At 41.1% G+C, this 23,054-nt stretch overlaps 2 long non-coding RNA genes and 1 pseudogene across 2 annotated transcripts in view; 1 reads left to right on the top strand and 2 right to left on the bottom strand.

Moving 5' to 3' along the window:
• LOC135555126 (uncharacterized) overlaps nt 1-4,100 on the bottom strand; it is a 140,834-nt gene extending 136,734 nt beyond the window's left edge. The window contains exon 1 of the long non-coding RNA XR_010457835.1: nt 4,021-4,100. This is a non-coding gene — a long non-coding RNA (uncharacterized LOC135555126). The remainder of the gene's footprint in view (nt 1-4,020) is intronic.
• A 2,922-nt stretch (nt 4,101-7,022) lies between these two features.
• On the top strand, nt 7,023-10,886 carry LOC135556431 (uncharacterized). Its single transcript, XR_010457994.1, has 2 exons — nt 7,023-10,289; nt 10,636-10,886. It is a non-coding gene; the product is annotated as an uncharacterized LOC135556431 (long non-coding RNA).
• Nucleotides 10,887-12,195: 1,309 nt separating this feature from the next.
• On the bottom strand, nt 12,196-19,803 carry LOC135556430 (RNA-binding protein FXR1-like; annotated as a pseudogene).
• Nucleotides 19,804-23,054: the final 3,251 nt, after the last annotated feature.

Below are 23,054 nucleotides of genomic sequence, written 5' to 3' on the forward strand. Positions count from 1 at the left end.
TTTCTCCACACTTTTTAATTCATTTTTTTTCACCCCAGAAGCTTTATCTGGACATAGATCTGCAGGACGTCCTCCTGACGAAAAAAGTTAATAAGTAACATTATGCACTTCTCATTGCAGTCGCTGTACTCTTAATATACTGGATCACTATCACCTTATGGTGAGGATAGCCGAGCTGCAAGCAAGGGCTATTTAAGTGTAGGAAAGATTGATACAGCGTCTATGCCACCAGTAAATACTGGTAGTAGGGTTAATCCACCTGCACAGTCCCCGCAGCTGGACAATTTTCTCATGGCTTCTGGAAAGAAATGCTGTCAGCATGTTCAACTGGTGTCGCTCATTCAGCCGATAGAAACTTTAAACTGGTTTTCCCCGTGAAGCAAAGAGTCAGAGCCTGAGTCTTCTCAGGTCTCTCCTCCCCCTGTTATGCAGTCCGAGCCACCGAAGCCTTCCACCATTAGACATTGAAAACCCTAGCCATTTGGGACTCCATTACCCGCAATATTAGACTTCAAAATATATCATTCAACGATCATACACTGTTTACCAGGGGGCAGGGCTACTGACGTAAAGGCTAATCTGAAGATGGTGCTGGCTGAGGCCAAAACTGGTGAGTATAGATGTTATAGAGATATTGTTATCCACGTATGCACCAACGATGTTAGGATGAAACAGTCAGAGGTCACCCAGCACAACATAACTACAGCGTTTAATTTAGCTACAGCAGATTCGCACAACACAATTGCTGGTTGAAAAATGTTTCTGCCCCTCCCAAAATATAGAATTTATTGATGCAGTCGCACCTCTAAAAACCAAAAACATTTGTCAAAAGAAATTAGCACCCTGGTATACATACCCCAGCCCTGAAGCTAGCTTCCAGAAAATTAGAAGGGAAATGGTGCTCCACCAAACTGGAAGTCTTCCAAATATCAATATCGAAGAGCCCTCACTGCTGCTCAATCAGCCTACTTTTCCAACTTGATTGAGGAGAATAAAAACAATCAAATGTATTTTTGATACTGCCACAAAGCTGACTAAAAAGCAGGATTCCACAAAGTGAGGATGGCCTTCACTTCAGCAGTGATGAATTTATGAACTTTTTTGACAAAAAGATTATGATCATTAGAAAGCAAATTATGGACTCCTCTTTGAATCTGCATATTTTCTCCAAAACTCAGTTGTCCTCAGTCTGCACAGACCTGCCACGACCTAGGATCAATGGATTATAATGGCCCTATAATGGCGCCAGACCAAAGCCCTGCATCTGTCTTCATGCTCTTAGACCTTAGAGCCGCTTTTGACACCATCGATCACCACATACTTTTGGAAAGATTTTATCTGTCGGGAAGATATCAGTTTGTCTCTGTGGATGGTTTGTCCTCTGACAAAAAATAATGTTACATTTTGGTGTTCCTGAATACTTAAGTAAATAATGTATTTCTGTTTTTCATTTTTTATGAATTTGCAAACATTCTAAATACCTGTTTTTGCTTTGTCATTATGGGGTATTGTATGTAGATTGATGAGATAAAAAAAAAAAAATGTAATCAATTTTAGAACAAGGCCATGACGTAACAAAATGTGGAAAAAGACAAGGCGTCTGAATACTTTCCGAATGCACTGTATATGGACATAGGATATATGGATATAGGCCTAGTGGGTTACTGATAAATTGAATGCTGATATTTGACATCAGTCAGGGTCTCAGCAGTGAGCAATGTGAGCAGTCAGCAAAGGGTGCAAAAAGATATAGTCTGTTTTAGTATTCACACTGCATTGTTCCTATTATGGCTTTAAAAGTAAATACTGAAAAGGAAAAAAAAGAAGGAAGGATATGCCTTCCCAAAATGGATTGGAAAGACATTGCATCATAGCTTAACCCACAAATACTGTAGCCTAAGATATGTAAAATGCTGATGCTTGAACAATTCAAGTTCAAGTAGGCACCATATTTTGCTGACAGATTGTCATCATCAACTAGACATTAACATTGCACGTCCTCAGCCAGTCATGTATGTTAAAATGTGAAGAAATTTTAAAAGGGAGACAAAATTGTACTGCTGATTATTGCAAAGATTCCGTCCTGTGGATTCTCTGAACATTCACCAGCCATACTTCTGTTATGAACTAGAAGTAATTATTGTCTCTGAAGATAAAAAAAGAGTGTGGGCAAAATAAACTAGTGATAGAATGACCTTAAATATATTTCTCTCCTTTTCCAATAAAACCATTTCATCTCAGCATTTGATAAAGGGATTACTGGATTGCATTATGCAGCACTAGTCAAATCTGGATGTGGAGGTGCCAATTTGATTGCATAATTCTTGTTTCCTTTTTTGCAAACCTTGCAGTCCCCTGGAAACTAAAACTCAGCATAATACAAGATTTACTTGTGGTCTGGGAAAGCGATGGGGTTCGTCCCTCATGCCATATCCATTCACTGCAGACCTGGTAAAAAGTTGCAGACAGCACCATTACCAGCCAGAGCTGGTCGGTTCAGAACCCATTATCGCCATGAAACGCAAATGACAGAGCACATCTAGCCTGTCAGTGGATCTATTATTTGACACTAGTGGTTGTTTGATATTTCACAAGCTGAAATCCTGACCCACAATCATTAAGCCAGTCAGGGTTAATCAACAGACTCATGACTTGCCCAATTTTCTGATAAGGCCTGATTGCAGGTATGGGGTAAGTGGGTCGAGGTTAGGGAGCATATGTTGGGGCCTCTATTTTGTCTGGATGTTACAGACACATGAATGAATCACTTCAACAACCATTTAATATATACACGTAGGGGGATCTGAGAGACAACAAAGTTAACCAAATCTGCATTCCTTGGAATCCTTCAGGCACCCACTGAAACCATCTTAAGGAACCATATACACTGAGTGTACAAAACATTAGGAACCTTCCTAATATTGATACACATGCATACATAATAATCAAACAAAGTAAAGGATACTGATTTTTTTTTGCAGCAGCAATCTAAAATAAAAATGTGTCAACCGACTTCCTCCATATGAATATAATGTATGATGATCAACATAACTGTTATTAACCTGTAACATAATAAACCTGACAAAAAAATCATTGGCAACAAATTGTCAACAGACTATTAACAATGACAAACTTTTAGTAAGCCGTCATCAGCAACTATGCTCTGTTCAGCAACAAAAACATTTATTTAAAATAATCATTCTACCTTTGACTTATTTATAAACAATTATTTTATATGTGCTTACACATGTTTGCAATTGCAGAATTTGCTATATGTGATTGCCTCTTCAAAAACCCTTGACTTGATGAAGTTGATAGGATCCAAGTCTACTAAGCCATAATAAAACTCACACTTACAAAATACTGTTTCCTAAACATGGCAGAATATCTGCATGCAGAACAAAATGTGGCAAGTTTGCAGAGATGTTTTTTTAATGAAGAAAACATATTAAGATGTAAAGCAGAGTGCATTTTTTTTATCAACACTGCTGTTATCAGATCAAAGTTACAGTGGCAACGCTGTCTTTGAATGCTTAGGAGTAAGTGAGCAGATACTTAGAAGAATCCACGTCACATGTCTATTAGAGGTCACTTCTATGTCATCCTGACTATAAATAAACCACCAAACATCGATCTTTATAGATATACATGCATCTTTTATCCGACACCACATACTCTATATTTTTATATATAGAACCTCACACATCAATTAAATGAAGCAGTATAAAGTCTACAACTTAAACCAAAAAACACCTATAAATTCAACATTTCAGACTATAATGCCTGTGAAGATACCCCCTTCCTGCATCACAGACATGGAGAGAATGCGTCCTTAAATGTAAAATAAACGCCCCATGTCTCTGAAGTGCCACAGTCATGATTAATCATCTGATTTTTAATCATAAACAATCGCACTATTTGTATTGTGTGTCTCTATTTATGCATATCCCTGAAGGCATTGCCTTTAGATACTTCCTATAAAAAAGGAAACAAATCTACAAAAACAAAACAATTAAATACCTTTTAGATGCCCAGAGGAAGGCTGTGGACAGACAGATGATGTGATATATTTCTCCCCTTCATTCTTAGGCAGCTTCCTCTCTCTGCGGCTGAAAGCAAATGCTTTGAGACTCTGTGGCATATTTAATTAGAAGCAAGCTGTTTGCATTATCAGGGTGAGGATCTACCTCTCCAATCTCTTGTGAGTCAATCTTCTCCATCTCTGATTTTCTTTTATATTTATGCTGGAATATTTAATTGTAGACAAAAGGTTACTCTGGCTCCATTCCCCGCACAGGGGGAGAATAATCTGCTTTAAAAGGCTTGACATTTCAGGCTTTTCAAAAAAGCTGAAAAAATTATATCCCTGCTTTTGTTAATCAATGAAGTAGAACTCCCCTGAACAAAAGAATTAAATTGCTTGGTTGGTTTAATAAAACCAACAGAAATAGCTGCTTTCTCTTGCATTTTTGTGTGTTGGCTCACCACATGCACCCAGCACTGTAATTCCACATGATTTTGGGGCAAAACTCTAATTTCTCCACGCAGTTGGCCTTTTAAATCCTATTGAAACTACCGGCCAGTGTGTCTGCCTGGTGGAGGACAGATTCATCATTAAACCTGACTTTCACTGACTGCTGCAGGTCCACTACAATGTACAATTTCTATACTGCCCTTGCCATTGGAAAACATTGTAATTACGCAAATGACAGGGGCAATAATTAGGACCTTCAACATCACATTGTGTTGCTCCACTGTGCTCCATTCCAATGGGAAGAGGCAGAACATGTTCTATTCTATTTCAAATTGCTCACAGCAGATGTTCGGCTAAAGTTCAGTCCTATATTATAGTATTCCTTGGAGACTGACCAAGTCAGGTAAGATCCATTATGTTCTTTGTATTATGAATAAGTGTCTTTTGTAATTTGAGACTTTTGCCTTATATACAGTGCCTTGCGAAAGTATTTGGCCCCCTTGAACTTTGCGACCTTTTGCCACATTTCAGGCTTCAAACATAAAGATATAAAACTGTATTTTTTTGTGAAGAATCAAGTGGGACACAAGTGGGACACAATCATGAAGTGGAACGACATTTATTGGATATTTCAAACTTTTTTAACAAATCAAAAACTGAAAAATTGGGCGTGCAAAATTATTCAGCCCCTTTACTTTCAGTGCAGCAAACTCTCTCCAGAAGTTCAGTGAGGATCTCTGAATGATCCAATGTTGACCTAAATGACTAATGATGATAAATACAATCCACCTGTGTGTAATCAAGTCTCCGTATAAATGCACCTGCACTGTGATAGTCTCAGAGGTCTGTTAAAAGCGCAGAGAGCATCATGAAGAACAAGGAACACACCAGGCAGGTCTGAGATACTGATGTGAAGAAGTTTAAAGCCGGATTTGGATACAAAAAGATTTCCCAAGCTTTAAACATCCCAAGGAGCACTGTGCAAGCGATAATATTGAAATGGAAGGAGTATCAGACCACTGCAAATCTACCAAGACCTGGCCTTTATGGAAGAGTGGCAAGAAGAAAGCCATTTCTTAAAGATATCCATAAAAAGTGTCGTTTAAAGTTTGCCACAAGCCACCTGGGAGACACACCAAACATGTGGAAGAAGGTGCTCTGGTCAGATGAAACCAAAATTGAACCTTTTGCAACAATGCAAAACGTTATGTTTGGCGTAAAAGCAACACAGCTCATCACCCTGAACACACCATCCCCACTGTCAAACATGGTGGTTGCAGCATCATGGTTTGGGCCTGCTTTTCTTCAGCAGGGACAGGGAAGATGGTTAAAATTGATGGGAAGATGGATGGAGCCAAATACAGGACCATTCTGGAAGAAAACCTGATGGAGTCTGCAAAAGACCTGAGACTGAGACAGAGATTTGTCTTCCAACCAGACAATGACCCAAAACATAAAGCAAAATCTACAATGGAATGGTTCAAAAATAAACATATCCAGGTGTTAGAATGGCCAAGTCAAAGTCCAGACCTGAATCCAATCGAGAATCTGTGGAAAGAACTGAAAACTGCTGTTCACAAATGCTCTCCATCCAACCTCACTGAGCTCGAGCTGTTTTGCAAGGAGGAATGGGAAAAACTTTCAGTCTCTCGATGTGCAAAACTGATAGAGACATACCCCAAGCGACTTACAGCTGTAATCGCAGCAAAAGGTGGCGCTACAAAGTATTAACTTAAGGGGGCTGAATAATTTTGCACGCCCAATTTTTCAGTTTTTGATTTGTTAAAAAAGTTTGAAATATCCAATAAATGTCATTCCACTTCATGATTGTTTCCCTCTTGTTGTTGATTCTTCACAAAAAAATACAGTTTTATATCTTTATGTTTGAAGCCTGAAATGTGGAAAAAGGTCGCAAAGTTCAAGGGGGCCGAATACTTTTGCAAGGCACTGTACTGTAATGTTCCTAATGTGTGACTATTTGGCATTACATTCCTAATGCGGTGCAATATTGCTTGTTTGTACTGGACATGTATGTATCGGACATGCACCATACACTGGTCCATTGGATAAAAAAATGGATACTGAGTTAGGTGAAAAGCTTAGTCAAACACATCAAAGCAGAGTAGAAAGAAACACATTTTCTTAAAATCGTCTGTAAACAAAACAGTTTGTAAATGATAATAACACCGTTTTCAAAGCAATTCATAGTATACTGTCTTTGATAGTAATACATTTGGGAATATGTCAAGGATGATTGATAAACGTTGTGGATTGGTTTACTGTAGCATATAGATGACCTACAATGTGTTATGGAAAACACTGTATTTGGGCAATTCTCTTTTATTAATGCGTGAGCATTGTCAGGGCCAGAGATGCTGTACCGGATTGGCAACATATTTTACAGGACACAAAGTTAGATATTAACTAGGCAAGAGGTGGCCATGGCATAAATATATATGGAATTGGGGACCCTGACATTTTGCGACACTGCTGAGCGATTGAGGTTAGTCGTTACGACATGTGTTTTTAGTTTCCGACAGGCCAGAAAAACACAAGTCAAGTTAAAACATGAGGGTGGTTTGTGACTTTGTTCATCGTAGACAAGTAGCTAGTACAAAAGTTGTTTCAAGTTTTTAATAGAGGCAGATCTTAGCATAAACACATGGCGAGTTGTTATATCGATTCTACCGTAAAAGGATAGCTTACCGCATTGAAGTCTTCAGCCAAGAGCAGCAGAAGCATATTCGTTAGCTTAGCTGACTAGCAACTGTAGCATCACACTAGTGCAAATGTCTAGCTACGACTGACAGCCATACAGCTGGTGGATAACATTACTCGCCCTAGACCTCACATGCGTCAGTGCTTATTCCGCGTTCAAAACAACTAGGACTTGGAACCAGTGGTGCGTTCAAGATAACTGGAAAAAAACGCGGCAAATCCAAATTCCAAGTTGGTGAATGCATGGGGCGGCAGGTAGCCTGGTGGTCAGAGCGTTGGAACAGTACGTTAATCGAACGATTTCTAACGTAAAAATCTGTCGTTCTGCCTCTCATTGTAAATAACAATTTACAATTTATGAATTTGTTTTTAAAGTACTTGCCTAATTACATAAAGGGGGGGGGTGAAATGTATACATAGTCTGAGCAAGGGAACGTGACCATTGAGGGGATTCAATTAATCTGGCCTGGATAGGGGTTTCGCACCGGGTGGCATTTGGTTGCATTGTCTTTAGAACCGTTAAATTATATCACAAATGGGATATACACGGAGAATGACTGTGTTTTTACAAACAATAGTGATTTCCTTTTGCTAAAAACGCGTTATCTGCCTTCCGAATGAAAACGAATTTGAATATTCAAATATCTATTTTATGGAAAAGAGAATGTGTATGTTTCTGGACGATGTACCATGCTTCCTTGTCGACAACACAACCGGGAGGCGCAGATTACGTTTCGATTTGAGAAAGTATGCAACTCCCAGGCCACAGACCGGTTCCTGGCTGAGAATAATCAAATCCCCCCGCCGTTACACAGATTTTTTTTTTTTTACTTTATTTAACCAGGTAGGCTAGTGGAGAACACATTCTCATTTACAACCGCGACCTGGCCAAGATAAAGCAAAGCAGTGCGACACAAACAACAACACAGTTGCACATGGAATAAACAAGCGTTCAGTCAATAACACAATAGAAAAGGAGGAAAAAGTCTATATACAGTGTGTGCAAATGACGTGTGGAGGTAAGGCAATAAATAGGCCATAGTAGCGGAGTAATTACAATTTAGCCAATTAACACTGGAGTGATTGAGTGTAACGGATGTCAAACGGCTAGCGAGTTGACGGTGGTGCGCGCTAAATAGCGTTCAATCGGTGACGTAACTTGCTCAGACCTTGAAGTAGTGGTTCCCCTTACTGTGCAAGGGCCGTGGCTTTTGTGGAGCGATGGGTAACGATGCTTCATGGGTGACTGTTGTGTGCAGAGGGTCTTTGGTTTGAGCCGGGGTATGGGCGAGGGGACGGTCTAAAGTTATACGGTTACATGAGCAGATGATGATGTGCAAGTAGAAATACTGGTGTGCAAAAGAGCAGAAAAGTAAATAAAAACAATATGGGGATGATGTAGGTAGATTGGGTGGGCTATTTACAGATGGGCTATGTACAACTGCAGCAATCAGTTGGCTGATGTTTAAAGTTAGTGAGGGAAATATAAGTCTCCAGCTTCAGCAATTTTTTTGCAATTCGTTCCAGTTATTGGCAGCAGAGTACTGGAAAGGAAAGACGGCCAAAGGAGGTTTTGGCTCTGGGAATGACCAGTGAGATATACCTGCTGGAGCGCTTGCTACGGGTGGGTGTTGTTATCATGTCCAGTGAGCTGAGATAAGGCTGAGCTTTACCTAGCATTGACTTATAGATGACCTGGAGCCAGTGGGTCTGGCGACGAATATGTAGCGAGGGCCAGCCGACTAGAGCATACAGGTCGCAGTGGTGGGTGGTATAAGGGGCTTTGATGACAAAACGGATGGCACTGTGATAGACTGAATCTAGTTTGCTGAGTAGAGTGTTGGAAGCTATTTTGTAAATGACATCGCCGAGGTTGAGGATCAGTAGGATAGTCAGTTTTACGAGGGTATGTTTGGCGGCGTGAGTGAAGGAGGCTTTGTTGCGAAATAGGAAGCCGATTCTAGATTTAATTTTGGAGATGTTTAATATGAGTCTGGAAGGAGAGTTTACAGTCTAGCCAGAAACCTAGGTATTTGTAGTTGTCCACATATTCATACTCAGAACTGTCCAGAGTAGTGATGCTCGTCAGGCGAACGGTTGAAAAGCATGCATTTGGTTTTACTCGCGTTTAAGAGCAGTTAGAGGCCACAGAAGGAGTGTTGTATGGCATTGAAGCTCATTTGGAGGCTAGTTAACAGTGTCCAAAGAAGGGCCAGATGTATACAGAATGGTGTCGTCTGCGTAGAGGTGGAATCACCCGCAGCAAGAGAGACATCGTTGATATACAAAGAGAAAAGAGTCGGCCCGAGAATTGAACCCTATGGTTCCCCCATAGACTGCTAGTCAGGACAACAGGCCCTCCGATTTTACACACTGAACTCTGTCTGAGAAGTAGTTGGTGAACCAGGCGAGGCAGTCATTTGAGAAACCAAGGCTTTTGAGTCTGCCAATAAGAATACGGTGGTCGACAGAGTCGGAAGCCTTGGCCGGGTCGATGAAGACGGCTGCACAGTACCGTCTTTTATCGATGGCGGTTATATCATTTAGTACCTTGAGCGTGGCTGAGGTGCACCTGTGACCAGCTCGGAAACCGGATTGCACAGTGGAGAAGGTACGGTGGGATTCGAAATGGTCAGTGATCTGTTTATTAACTTGGCTTTCGAAGACTAGAATGGCAGGGCAGGATGGATATAGGTCTATAACAGTTTGGGTCTAGTGTCACCCCCTTTGAAGAGGGGGATGACCGCGGCAGCTTTCCAATCTTTAGGGATCTCGGACAATACTAAAGAGGTTGAACAAACTGATAAATAGGGGTTGCAACAATGGCGGCAGATTATTTTAGAAAGAGAGGGTCCAGATTGTCTAGCCCAGCTGAAGCTTTTTGTGCATATGGAACAATTCTGCTATTTCTTTCATTCTTATTTCAGCTAATGAAACCAACACTTTAGATGTCGCATTTATATTTTCGTTCGGTTTAAAACTTTTGAGTTGAATAAAACTTATGGACGATTTTGTGACACTAAAATGGTACTTCTTGATTCAGGTCGCTAGGCCATGAAACCCCAAATGAAGCAAGCTATGCAGTTTTCCCAAATCAGTAAGATTTTATGGGCTTTCACACATGTGTTGTTTACCAAGTCCGTTCCAGTGGTCCTCCCTGGGTGCACTTTTTGGATTCAAATAACCAACTCATCAAGCTTTGATTATTTGAATCAGCTGTGTCCTTCTAGGGCAAAAACCAAAACGCGCAACCAGTGGGGCCTCAGGACCAAGTTTGGGAAACCTTGCTCTACAAGACACTATGGCATTACACGCATGTGGTACAATTGTAACGGTCTTGTTGCATGCTTTTCTAGAAGTCGGGTATTGTACATTTCACTGGGTGTGTGATACAATAAAGTCCATTTGCCTAATGAATCATATTTTTGTTCCCTGTCCCACAGCTAACAAGATCAGAGAAGCCCACAGAAAACTGATGATTCTAAATCACCCCGACAGAGGGTTGAGGAACGAGTAAAACTCTTTCCAAACAATGATGTACTTTTATATAGTCATTCAGCTTGTACAATGTAATTTGAATCACAATTGCATGTTTTTTTGCAGGTGGATCACTAAATCAATAGTTCACTTTGTACTTGGTTGGGCCCAGGGGTTTTCTTATTCACCGTACCCAAATAAATCATACATTAAAAGAGACTAGTTTTGCTCTGTACTTCACTCATTCTCAGGACAAAAAAGGTCAACCTGACAAGACAAATGGTTTTATTTAAGAACTACTGGCATACAAAACATATTGCACATCAACAACCCGAATGATCATTCAAAAAGACAAAACAGTTTACCGAACCAAAATCTGGAAATTGACCTCAGTCCAAATTGTCACCTGCATAAAAAACGGTCGTTCCACCAGTTTAGTGTTAACAGCTTATTAAATAGTGTACATTTGTAAATAAAAAAAGAATAAAGCTCCTTCGAGACAAGTTACTGCCACCATCATTCCAGCCTCTGGTGGGTACATAAAAAAATGGGACAAGAACATTGACAGACCTGTTTCCAGCTTTTTTTCTTATGGGAAATAAATTCCAATTCAGTGCAAAACGTTTTTGTTTTTTTTACCTCCGACTGCATTTCTTAGTCTGAAGTGATTGTATATTAAAATGTGAAAAAATAAAAATCAGCCAAAGCTCCTTAACAAATATTAGGATAACTAGATTCTTTCACCTTTGTCATCATTTTTTTACTACAGCCAGGCAACTATGTTAAATCTACTCAAGGCACAACATCTGATAATGTACTTGAAACATGCTTTTTCATGTCTCGGTTCAGTGCTAAATCTCCCCCTCTGTGTCCCATGGTTAGGGAATTGAAAAGTGCAGTAGAGAATCTGGAAGTCCATATATCTATCTTTGGCAAGCTTGTACAATAACTATTGTACGAATGTAGTACAATTAATAGGTCCGTAGATTAGGAGACACTATTCAGGACAGGCTGCTAGTCACTGTTCCCTTGGTAACAGACTTTGGCAGCCCTTTGTGGAAGCTCTGCCTAGTTCGTCACCTCTTCCATTGCCTGTCTATGCTGATGTGGAGAGGCTGTGCTCTGCAATACACTCAAAATGTCCCTGCAGGACACAGACAAGTAGAAATGGTTACAGAAGCTTGACTTAATGTACCAAAGGCATACAATGCTAGAAATTTAAACCAGCCTAGTGGCAATTTCACATACTGTAGATTCCATGGACTATGCCCCTGAAGTACATCAAGCCAAGAGAAAGAAATGTACATTCTTATTGCAAGTTTCCGTACACTACCATGGTTCTTTCTCCCCATCACTTGTTTCAGCCAGCTTGTATGTATCAAGCATCTCAGATTAGGCGTGCCAATTTGCATTTTACATCACATTGAATAAGATTGAAGACCTGATCCTAGATCAGCACTCTTACTCTGAGACGCTTGATACATACGGGCCCTGAAGTCAGATTTGTAGAATTATTTCAAACATACCAGTTCATCTATCTGCTTTGTGATTCAGCCCGGGATCTGCAAAACAAAGAATGTTAGAACCACTTGCATTGGTAATGAAATAAACTAGATCATCATAGCTAATGCTAGGGAAAGGAGGATGCCTAGTCAGTTGTACAGAAATGCATTCAAATGAAATGTGTCTTCCGCATTTAACCCAACCCCTCTGAATCAGAAAAATAGCTTACATTGTGATAACACTGAAAGAATGTGGTTAAAAATAACTAGAAAGCAGTCCAAGGAATGCAAGTGAGAAATACAGGCAAGCAGTATCAAATCCCAAAAAATAAACAGACCTTAATTGATAGGCAACAAGTAGCAGTCATATTAGTGAATTTAAGTGGGAACATTTAAAAACAATGGGACTTCTTGGTGGCATGCCTTTTCTAGGTGTCTATTCAGCTTCAAATTGAGAAATCTGGTAAACAAACTACAGGCCCGTTCCCCACCTTTCCTCTGGTGGGCGAACAGTGTCTTCTGCTACGTTTATGCAGCTGTGGTTTAGCTTTTGAGTTATCTATGTGGGGGAAGAGTTTGTGCAGAGCCCTCGGAGTGAATTTCATGAGGATTGACTTGGGATTGGTGTCAATGTGTGTAATTCTAACCTTTTTAGTCACTGAATTGTCCACCGTCTTCTGTAACATGAAATAATTGTATTTTCGAATGCTTATGGGAGTATGTTTGTTGTTGAATCCGATTGGATCCCAGGGCTTGTGATTTTTACTCAGACACTTCTATCCGGAGGGATTGAAGAAGTTTGTGGATGGTACTGATTGAGATGGTAAAAGTCACAACACAAATGTTTAAATACCATTGATGACGGTCCTTAAATCAAGTCATCACTGCGAGGACATGGTGATGCAGGACTTACCAAGGCAATTCTCACCGAGGGAAGCTTTGTCCGATTCGCTCATGCCATCAATGGCTGTTGTGTCCTCGTCGAGGTGGCGGTTTGTGTTGAGGTTGGAGTCGACCGTCTGGCCTGTCTCGGTGTTGTCAAGCACACTGTATGGGTTGCCATCACGATCCTTTAGAGCTGCAAAGTTGACAAATAGTTTAATATCTAGTTTTAGAGGAACAATTCATAGACCTATTCACATGATCATGATAAACATAGGGGATAATGCAAATCATGTTTAATGTCATCAGCATGTGCATGACCCATCAATTGGGTCTGCAGCCATAGCGGTGTTGGAGGCTCCTCTCCCTGCCACTGGGTCCTCTCCCCCTCCTTTGACCAGCTCTCCTGCTGTCGCTCTGTGGCTGGGTACCCCTCTCCGGTTCCTCTCCCGCCAGGGACCAGTCAATCAGCTCCTCCTTCCGCTCTGAGTCAGTCTCAGTCATTGGATTGCTCAGAGTTTGTGCCTGAAAGTCAAACATATCTTTTTAATACCAGATGACTGATAACTTCCTGTTGGGCTATAGCATTATGTCCCAATATCAATATTACCTTCCCTAGATTGTGTCTTGCAACTTTCGATTGACTACCCAATTGTCATAGTTGAGTAAAGAAACCAGACGGCACCATCTTGTTTTTTTTGTATTTATGGATAGCCAGGGGCTAACACTCATTCACAAATGAAACATTTGTGTTTAGTGAGTCCGCAAGATCAGAGGCAGTAGAGATGACCAGGGAGATTCTCCTGATAAAGAGTCTGAATTGGACCATTTTCCTGTCCTGCTAAGCATTCAAAATGTAACATGTACTTTTGGGTGTTAAAAGTAAAAAGTACAATATTTTCTTTAGGAATGTAGTGAAGTAGAACTTTAAATTATTTTTAGGGTTAAACCCCTGCTGATAGGTGTTGAAAAATGTCTTGGGAGAATCTACAAAATGTCTGTTCGGTATCATTGTGAACATGACGCTCACCATAGCCGGAGGTGTAGTTGGGGCCTCTGCCAGTGTAGAAGCGGCTGGTATTCACAGAGGTAGCAGCCACACTGTCGTCTGTGGTGTAGCTCTTGTCCTTGTCTGCTGGGTGGCCAGATGAAGGCCTTTGGCCCATCCCAATCAGCTTCAGCTGCTCATCTATCTGCAGTCTCTCCATACGCAGTAGCTCTACCTCCTGCAGACAGCAACAGGCAAACTCATCCCACACAGACTATAAAAAGGGCCTACAGCCCTGACTGAGACCATTAGGAGTTTGTTACTAGATTAATGCTTACGTTCAGGTAGGCGATGTGGTACTCCAGAACCACCTGGGCATTCCCTATGTTCTCCTTAGTGCCGACAAAGGTAAACGGGACCATTCCCTGTGTCAGCACATCACAAATAAAATGATGTTATTATGGGTGAAGTGTTTCCGTGACAATACTGATCACTTGGTCTACTAAGTGAGCTGGAAAGTAGTTTTTTTTTAAGTAAGGGCTTACTTTTTGACGTGGCTGTGTGTTGTCCTTGTCCCCCTCAATCCTTACTCTCACCACCCCAGACTTGTCAATGATCTCCTGAATGACCTTTCCGTTCTTGCCAATTACCTTGCCTGAAGAAAAAAATAAGAACCCATAAGGCACTTGTGTGAAGAGGTGCACACCCACAAATGTCTTGCTTTATGGAAGTATCAACTCCTACTTGATACATACCGACCAAGTTCCTTGGGATCTGAACAGAATCTTCGAGAAACTCCAGATAATTCCTTGCCTTCTTAACCGCCTCCTCATTCTTAGAAGAAGAATATAATAGCTTTAAGAGACAAATGTCTTGGTGGTACATACACCGTCTATAGCTCACTCATAACAAAGTCTCATATCAAAAGCATCAGCACACCTTTCCGTAAATTATGAAAGTCCCACTCCCTTCATCCAGCTCAATAGCAGTGATTCCAGGCACTTTTCTGGCTTGTTGAATGTTGCTGCCATGGCTTCCAATGGCAAGGCCCATGAGGTCCACCCTGACTGTAAACTCCTCTTGGAAAGCGGATGCCAGTTGCTTTGTACTCTAGAGAGAGAAGAGATCATGTGCATGATTGAGATTTGTCTATGACAATCCGGTTTAAACTATTTCTGCAAGGATGCAGTTGTGATAATCATCCTTACCTCCAGTTGTTTAGTGGCCTCCTCATTTCGGGACAGGAGCATGAGCTTAGTGTGAATGCTCCTCAAGTGCATGTCACTGAGCAAAGACACTCGCTTAACTGTGGCTTCATTTATAGACTGCAGGGAAACAAGAATATAAACGTAAAAAAATTGTCTAGACATTCCTTGTTCTACACAAAACTGCTGGTTCTGAAGGAGGAGTGGCAGACAGACTTATATGGACTTACTAGTACGACCAAGTTACTCGTTTCTGGACAGTAGACAATCCGACAAGCTCCCACTGCCTTTTTGAAATCTTTATGCGCTTGTTCACTTTCGCACCTAAAGTAAAATAAACTATAATCAAATTCTGAACTCTAATGCATGTAAATAAAAACCAACAAATTACTAGCCTATATCCCAATCAGAAACTACTTTTAAATAAAAGGTACATACACTGCTTTCAGATCGCCAGGAACTGGGACTGTGCATTTGAAGAAGGAGCTCTTTGACACCACCTTGTTGACATTCACAGGCCGGACGTTCAAAGGTGACTATTTCATTGTACGTGGCATCACAGGCAGCATACTCGATCACATAGAACTACACAGTAAATACAACACAGGTTACATTTGTGTTGCATGAAACTGATAAACGTAATATCAGGATGAGGAAATCACAGGAAAACATTACAGAAACATCCTTTCGCAAATGACATTCTGGGACCAGTGAAATTGTAACCACAGATAACTACTCACATCTCCCTTCATCATGCGCACTTTGGCAAGCCACCAGCCACATGGCTCCTGCTTATTGGCCCGGGAAAAGATCTGGTAGAAAGAGGGAGAGAATTCTTAATTAGATATTCTGAGGAAAAAGTGTCTTAAATCTAAGAAGATAGGCAGTTCTCACCTCCACCTCTTCTCCCTCCCCGATGTCCTTTATACCGTCGGCTGGAGGTGGCATCCGCACATCACTAAAGTGAACTTGTCTCTCAGGTTGCCAACTTTATTAAAAGACAATTTAGCTTTTTTTTTTTTTTAACATGTAAATGGCATGCTATTAGAATCTATAACATTCCCTTTACATCAAACAGAGATTTGGTTGTAAAAAAGCTAAATTCTCCTTTAATAACAAACATTTAGATAAGTATCATAAAGTTATGCCCATCAACAAAATTATACCACCATCATTCCAACAGAGGACTACAAAATACACTACAACCCCAGAAGAACCTATGAAAACTTACTTGTTCTCAAAGACAATAGTGAGTGAATCATCATGGACATCTTTGACAAATCCCTAGAGAAAGATCAGCCATGGGTTAAGTTCAGAAGTACTCCGCCACTCCACCCAGAAAATAAAAAGTTACTGGCATAGCTAGGGAATATCAACATACAACACTTTAGTATAGGCCAGGGATTCTTAAAACCTTCAGCTCAAGACTCAAAAGTGAAATTGTCCATCCTCCCATGACCCAAATCGTCCTCCAAAAACCCAAATTAAGAAGATCTATTCTCATAACTCGCGACCCACCTCTCACATGCCCAGGGCCCACTTTTGGTCCAAACCCATAGTTTAAGAAACCCTGGTATAGGCTGCTGTGGTATTCTAGCCCAGAGTTTCTAGATCTGAGTGGAACTCGGGTCTAGTCTTATAACATATATCCCTCCTTGCGATATATATTTGCCTATCTGACACTTTTCCCACATCCAAGTAAGGCTTGTCGATATGGCCATATCTATTTTTTTTTCCTTCAAATTTATAGGTGATTCACAATATATACACTGCATGACCAAAAATATGTGGACACCTGCTCGTCGAACATCTCATTCCAAAATCATGGGCATTAATATGGAGTTGGTCCCCCCTTTGCTGCTATAACAGCCTCCACTCTTCTGGAAAGGCTTCCCACTAGATGTTGGAACATTGCTGTGGGGACTTGCTTCCATTCAGCCACTCAGGGCGATTAGGCCTGGCTTGCAGTCTGCGTTCCAATTCATTCCAAAGGTGTTTGATGCGGTTGAGTTTAGAGCTCTGTGCAGGCCAGTTCTTCCACACCAATCTCGACAAACCATTTCTGTATGGACCTAGTTTTGTGCACGGGGGAATTGTCATGCTGAAACAGGAAAGGGCCTTCCCCAAACTGTTGCCACAAAGTTGTGGCTTAAATAGCTGAATCCAGGAATTTAAAGGGGTGTCCACATACTTTTGTGTATAGTGTACATTCTTGAATGAAAGAAAGACTTTTCAGCTAGCTGGCTACCTACCTAACAATACGTTTCCCTATTCAGAGTTAACAGAGGAGCAAATTAAAACATTAATGAGCTGGCTATAATTGAACAATTAATTGAACAAACTTTTAAAAGATGCACAATGCAGAAAATTTGCCACTATTTCCTGGTTGCTAAAATTCTAATAGTTCACCCAATTTCAGTTTGACAAAACCAGCACATATCGTGTAGAGAATCATTGTACCATCTAAACCGCTGTGAAATATATTTCCCATAACAAAATATTGTATTTTCAGCTGGTGTACAAAACCAGAAGTAAACATACGAATGGAAAGTATAGAAACAGAGCACAAACTCAGCAAAAAAAAGAAACATCCTCTCACTGTCAACTGTTTATTTTCAGCAAACTTGACGTGTAAATAATTGTATGAACATAAGATTCAACACCAGACATAAACTAAAAAAGTTCCACAGATATGCGACTGAAATGGAATAATGTGTCCCTGAACAAAAGGGGGGTAAGCGTCAGTATATGGTGTGGCCACCAGCTCCATTAAGTACTGCAGTGCATCTCCTCCTCATGGACCGCACCAGATTTGCCCGTTCTTGCTGTGAGATGTTACCCCACTCTTCCACCAAGGCACCTGCAAGTTTCCAGACATTTCTGGGGGTATTTCATTATTGAGATCTGGGCTCTTCGCTGGCCATCGCAGAACACTGACATTCCTGTCTTGCAGGATATCACGCACAGAATGAGCAGTATAACTGGTGGCATTGTCATGCTGGAGGGTCATGTCAGGATGAGCCTGCAGGAAGGGTACCACATGAGGGAGGAGGATGTCTTGCCTGCAATGACAACAAGCTCAGTCCAATGATGCTGTGAAACACCACCCTAGACCATGACGGACCCTCCACCTCCAAATCGATTCCATTCCAGAGTACAGGCCACGGTGTAACGCTCATTCCTTTGACAATAAACGCAAATCCGACCATCACCCCCGGTAAGAAGAGCACTTTTTGCCAGTCCTGTCTGGTCCAGCGACGGTGGGTTTGTGCCCATGGGCAACGTTGTTGCCGGTGATGTCCTGCCTTACAATAGGCCTACAAGCCCTCAGTCCAGCCTCTCTCAGCCTATTGCAGACAGTCTGAGCACTGATGGAGGGATTGTGCGTTCCTGGTGTAACTCGGGCAGTTGTTGCCATCCTGTACCTGTCCAGCAGGTGTGATGTTCAGATGTACCAATCCTGTGCAGGTGTTGTTACACGTGGTCTGCCACTGCAAGGACTGCCTCAGGCATCTCACAGTACGGACATTGCAATTTATTGCCCTGGCCACATATGCAGTCCTCATGCCTCCTTGCAGCATGCCTAAGGCACGTTCACGCAGATGAGCAGGGACCCTGGGCATCTTTATTTTTGTGTTTTTCAGTGTCAGTAGAAAGGCCTCTTTAGTGTCATAATTTTTCATAACTGTGACCTTAATTGCCTACCATCTGTAAGTTGTTAGTGTCTTAATGACCGTTCCACGGGTGCATGTTCATTCATTGTTTATGGTTCATTGAACAAACACGGGAAACAGTGTTTAAACTCTTTACAATGAAGTTATGTTAAATTATTTGGATTTTTACTTATTATCTTTGAAAGACAGGGTCCTTGCTGAGTTTAGAACATATCTACCGCTTCTTAGGCTTGAAATGAGAATGACAGATCTATAACCCACTTCTCTGAATTTCGTGAAGTCGCCCAAAGTTACATATTACAGCTTAAACTTTCAAATTGTTTGATTTCTAACGCATATGGTTAGCACATATACATTTAGTGTGTAGCAGGTAATGAAGTTAGCCAGATCAATAATCTGATTCAAGACGAGCAAAGCCAAGGTGCAACCGAACCTGATTAGCTAGCTAAATTGCCTACCTACCGTTAGCCAGTTGATAATGCTAGCCAGGTAATTACGTTAGCTAACATTGAGAAATGTTTTTAATAGCTGGCTAATTCAACAGAACGCTAATAGTGTACTCCTCGAAGACAAACGGGTTGTGAATAGGTCGCTTGCAAGAAAAAGTGAGACTAGCTGCCAACTATATTTGGTCTTGAAGTTAACGTCGCTAACGTTAGCTTACCCAGCCAACCGTCATTAGACATGTTGAAAACACAAGTCTATAGCTTAGTGTATGTTGTTGGTTTACGTTTATGAACTATAGTAGGGAACTGATGTGTGTGCCATGCTTTATAAACATGATCACGGTTAGTTTACATCAATATTATACATGGATTTACCTTATAATAAGCTCCGTTGGAGCCACGGACCTCCACAGTCAGTTCCTCCATGTTGGCCATGCAATGCATGCCGGGGTTATTGAAGTGTCTAAACAATTGGGGTAACTACTTGCAAGTACACGCATAGGCCAAGTTGAATGGCACATACTTAATTTTTTTAATTTCACCTTTATTTAACCAGGTAGGCTAGTTGAAAACAAGTTTTCATTTACAACAGCGACCTGGCCAAGATAAAGCAAAGCAGTGCGACACAAACAACACAGAGTTACACATGGAATAAACATACATACAGTCAATAATACAATAGAAAAAGTATATATACAGTGTGTGCAAATGAGGTAGGATAAGGGATGTAAGGCAATAAATAGGCCATAGTGGCAAAATAATTACAATATAGCAATTAAACACTGGAGTGATAGATGTGCAGAAGATGAGTGTGCAAGTAGAGATAACTGGGGTGCAAAGGAGCAAAATAAATAACCATATGGGGATGACGTAGTTGGATGGGCTATGTACAGATGCAGTGATCTGTGAGCTGCTCTGACAGCTGGTGCTTAAAGTTAGTGAGGGAGATATGAGTCTCCAGCTTCAGTGATTTTTGCAGTTCTTTCCAGTCATTGGCAGCAGAGAACTGGAAGGAAAGGTGGCCAAAAGAGGAATTGGCTTTGGGGGTGACCAGTGAAATATACCTGCTGGAGCGTGTGCTACGGCTGGGTGCTGCTATGGTGACCAGTGAGCTGAGATAAGGCGGGGCTTTACCTAGCAAAGACTTAAAGATGACCTGGAGCCAGTGGGTTTGGCGATGAATATGAGGCGATGTGGTGGGTAGTATATGGGGCTTTGGTGTCAAAATGGATGGCACTGTGATAGACTGCATCCAATTTGCTGAGTAGAGTGTTGGAAGCTATTTTGTAAATGTCATCGCCGAAGTCAAGGATCGGTAGGACAGTCAGTTTTACGAGGGTATGTTTGGCAGCATGAGTGAAGGATGCTTTGTTGCGAAATAAGAAGCCAATTCTAGATTTAATTTTGGATTGGAGATGCTTAATGTGAATCTGGAAGAAGTGTTTACAGTCTAACCAAACACCTAGGTATTTGTCGTTGTCCACATATTCTAAGTCAGAACCGTCCAGAGTAGTGATGCTGGACAGGCGGGCAGGTGTGTGTAGCGATCAGTTGAAGAGCATGCATTTAGTTTTACTTGCAATTAAGAGCAGTTGGAGGCCATGGAATGAGAGTTGTATGGCATTGAAGCTCATCTGGAGAATATGATTGTTATATCTCAAGATTAAGAAAAACCAAACAAGATTGTAACTGTCCATAACATATGCCTAAATGTACCAGGTGTAGTTAGCTAAATAGAAACATATGAGAATAATGTGACACACACACATATATTATATATACAGTGGGGCAAAAGAGTATTTAGTCAGCCACCAATTGTGCAAGTTCTCCCACTTAAAAAGATGAGGCCTGTAATTTTCATCATAGGTACACTTCAACTATGACAGACAAAATGAGAAAAAATCCAGAAAATTACATTGTAGGATTTTTAATTAATTTATTTGCAAATTATGGTGGAAAATAAGTATTTGGTCACCTACAAACAAGCAAGATTTCTGGCTCTCACAGACCTGTAACTTCTTCTTTAAGAGGCTCCTCTGTCCTCCACTCGTTACCTGTATTAATGGCACCTGTTTGAACTTGTTATCAGTATAAAAGACACCTGTCCACAACCTGAAACAGTCACACTCCAAACTCCACTATGGCCCAGACCAAAGAGCTGTCAAAGGACACCAGAAACAAAATTGTAGACCTGCACCAGGCTAGGAAGACTCTGCAATAGGTAAGCAGCTTGGTTTGAAGAAATCAACTGTGGGAGCAATTATTACGAAATGGAAGACATACAAGACCACTGATAATCTCCCTCGATCTGGGGCTCCAAGCAAGATCTCACCCCGTGGGGTCAAAATGATCACAAGAACGGTGAGCAAAAATCCCAGAAGCACACGGGGGGACCTAGTGAATGACCTGCAGAGAGCTGGGACCAAAGTAACAAAGCCTACCATCAGTAACACACTACGCCGCCAGGGACTCAAATCCTGCAGTGCCAGACGTGTCCCCCTGCTTAAGCCAGTACATGTCCAGGCCCGTCTGAAGTTTGCTAGAGAGCATTTGGATGATCCAGAAGAAGATTGGGAGAATGTCATATGTTTAGATGAAACCAAAATAGAACTTTTTGGTAAAAACTCAACTTGTCGTGTTTGGAGGACAAAGAATGCTGAGTTGCATCAAAAGAACACCATACCTACTGTGAAGCATGGGGGTGGAAACATCATGCTTTGGGGCTGTTTTTTGCAAAGGGACCAGGACGACTGATCTGTGTAAAGGAAAGAGTGAATGGGGCCATGTTTCGTGAGATTTTGAGTGAAAACCTCCTTCCATCAGCAAGGGCATTGTAGATGAAACGTGGTGGGGTCTTTCAGCATGACAATGATCCCAAACACACCGCCCGGGCAACGAAGGAGTGGCTTCGTAAGAAGCATTTCAAGGTCCTGGAGTGGCCTAGCCAGTCTCCAGATCTCAACCCCATATAAAATCTTTGGAGGAAGTTGAAAGTCTGTGTTGCCCAGCAACAGCCCCAAAACATCACTGCTCTAGAGGAGATCTGCATGGAGGAATGGGCCAAAATACTAGCAACATTGTGTGAAAACCTTGTGAAGACTTACAGAAAATGTTTGACCTCTGTCATTGCCAACAAAGGGTATATAACAAAGTATTGAGATAAACTTTTGTTATTGACCAAATACATATTTTCCACCATAATTTGCAAATAAATTCATAAAAATATCCTACAATGTGATTTTCTGGATTTTTTTTTCTCATTTTGTCTGTCATAGTTGAAGTGTACCTATGATGAAAATTACAGGCCTCTCATCTTTTTAAGTAGGAGAACTTGCACAATTGGTGGCTGACTAAATACTTTTTTTGCCTCAAGGTATGATGCATTTTAGAAATTAGGAGGTTCATCATCAGCATTGCTATCAGAGGATAAAGATGATGACCACACTGAAATGGTCTTCTGACAGTTGTCCTCAATCTATTGACAGGGACATAAGCAATTAAAAGCTTGTGATTCAAAAGGAATGTGTTTTTGTGTCACTCATCATGGTAAGCCTATTCAGCTGTAAATGTTGTAATGAAGCTGGAACTGAATCAAACACACTGCTGAATGTTGTTCCTGGGCCATAATGAAGGACATTCTAGTAGAGTTCAGACAACCTGATAGGGTTGTCTGAGATGATACCAGTAT

The sequence above is a fragment of the Oncorhynchus masou genome, chromosome 15 (assembly GCF_036934945.1).
Source record: "Oncorhynchus masou masou isolate Uvic2021 chromosome 15, UVic_Omas_1.1, whole genome shotgun sequence".
NCBI classification, from domain to species: domain Eukaryota; kingdom Metazoa; phylum Chordata; class Actinopteri; order Salmoniformes; family Salmonidae; genus Oncorhynchus; species Oncorhynchus masou.